This window comes from Mustela lutreola, chromosome 12 (assembly GCF_030435805.1).
Source record: "Mustela lutreola isolate mMusLut2 chromosome 12, mMusLut2.pri, whole genome shotgun sequence".
NCBI classification, from domain to species: Eukaryota; Metazoa; Chordata; class Mammalia; order Carnivora; family Mustelidae; genus Mustela; species Mustela lutreola.
This window is the reverse complement of record NC_081301.1, coordinates 48,992,979-48,994,961: the sequence shown is the minus strand read 5'-3', so window position 1 is coordinate 48,994,961 and position 1,983 is coordinate 48,992,979. Positions and strand designations below refer to the sequence as shown.

The window sequence follows — 1,983 nt, the reverse complement described above, 5'->3', positions numbered from 1 at the left end:
GTTATCGCATGGTCTCCTGCCTAAAGCTTTCCTTTTTCCTCACTTGTGTGAGGTGGCCTTTGGCTCAGAATAGGTCATAAAGGCAGTATAGCATTGCCTGTCTCTTCTGGATCCCTTGCTCTAGGAGAAGTCAGTCGCCATGTTGTGGTAGCACCATGGAGAGGCCCATGTGAGAGGAAGAAAAGCCCTCCTGTCAATAGTCACAGAGGTGAGACTGGAAGCCCCTTCAAATAACCATAGCATGGCCAGTAGTTTGACTATGACTTTACCAGAGGCCCTGAGCCCCAAAGAGCCAGCAAAGCTATTCCTGGCTTCAACACTCTCGGAAACTGTGAGATGGTTAACTGTTGTTTCAGGCTGCTAAGTTTTGGGGAATTGGGTAGGTAGGAATAGATCATGAATACACTGCCCTTGAATCTTGCTTCCCACAGCATCTCAGTGTCTGGTCAGTTAGTTCATTATTCATTCATTCATTCTCTCATTCATTCCTTGAAGGTTTATGAACTACTTGCTATATGTTAGGCAGTGTAACTACCTTCAGATCCTTACTTTCAGGAGGCTACAGTCTTGTGGAAATACTATGGGCAGACTAACAGTGAAAATGCTGGATGCATGTGAAATGCCACCATGTGGTTTTGCTAGAGAGCTTTTGGGACTCAGAGGAGGGAATGAGAACTTCCAGCTTGGCCAGAAGAAAGGGGGATATAGGTAGGAGATGCCACTTGACCTAAGCCTTGATACCAAGGTGTGAGGGCTTTGTCATGTGTTAACTTGGCTCGGCTGACCTACATTCCCCAGAATCCTCATTCTTCCGTGTTTCTGTTCAGGGTGAGGCACAAGGGAGATTCTCCCTTATGGCAGAAGGGAAGCAGCAGCCATTTTGTAGTGCACACACGTCATTGCTGATCTGCTAACTTAGCTTGTTGGTGTGAAGCAGCAGCCAAGCCTGTGATCACTCTACTTTGCCCTGCATTCTCCTTTAGCTTTTCTGACTTCCAGGGCAGCCATGTACTAAGCTTAGCTCTGTGATAAAGGGCTTTGGCTTCTGAGGAATACTCTCTTCACCAAGGTGAGAGGCAAGAACAGACAAGGTTTTGATTGTTTCTTGTGCCTGTGCCGCCAGCCTTCCCGATGGCCAGCCACATGGATTTAAGCTTCAGTCTCAGATGACAGCCTTCTAGAGAATGCCTCACCAACCCCCAGAAGCTAGTTCCCTGTGCCAACCTGAGGTACAAGGTGAATCGGTGAAAAGAGATCATTCAAGGCAGAAGGAACTGTGTGAACAAAAGCAAGGAAGGGAAAATGTAGGTCTACTAGAGTTCTTAACCACTGGCACACCCTTGGTACTAACTCATCAGAATAAATGCTGGTCCCAGCACAGACCAGCCAGAAGGAATAGTGGCACCAGCACCAGCCAATCAGAACAGATGCTGGCTGTGGTGCCCAGCAGGGTCTTTAAGGGTTCTGACTCTTCCCCTTTAGTTACTGAATTATGGAGACTAAGGAGATGTCTGAGTGGATTTTGAGGTGGTTAAAAGCATTTGGGCCATCAAAGATGTGACTATTTCCCAGTTGGAAGAAAAATGTTCTCTATTTTAATAACTTGTGCTCTTTCCCCACGGGGGCCCAGTGTACAATGGCTGCACACAGTAGCTTCCTTGATAGTGTATGTAGCCTGCTGATTGAATGGGCTGTCCCAAGGAACCTTGGAGATAGCCTTTCCAGACATTGATGTTGGACCCCATACTCCAGGATAGTCTCCAAACAGGTATGTGGGGGTGCCTTTAGAAAGCCCTAGGGTGCAGTGGCCAGGGTCCGTGTTGGCCAAGTCATCATGCCCATCTGTACCCACCTAAGAACATAGAGCATGTGATTGAGGCTCTCTGCAGGGCCAAGTTCAAGTTCCCTGATTGCCAAAAGATCCACATTTCCAAGAAGTGGGGCTTTCCTAAATTTAATGTGGATGAATTTGGAGACAAGGTG

At 47.4% G+C, this 1,983-nt stretch overlaps 1 non-coding gene across 1 annotated transcript; it reads left to right on the top strand.

Moving 5' to 3' along the window:
* The first annotated feature begins 1,583 nt into the window (after positions 1–1,583).
* Positions 1,584–1,718, top strand: LOC131813396 (small nucleolar RNA SNORA70). Its single transcript, XR_009346796.1, has one exon. It is a non-coding gene; the product is annotated as a small nucleolar RNA SNORA70 (small nucleolar RNA).
* Positions 1,719–1,983: the final 265 nt, after the last annotated feature.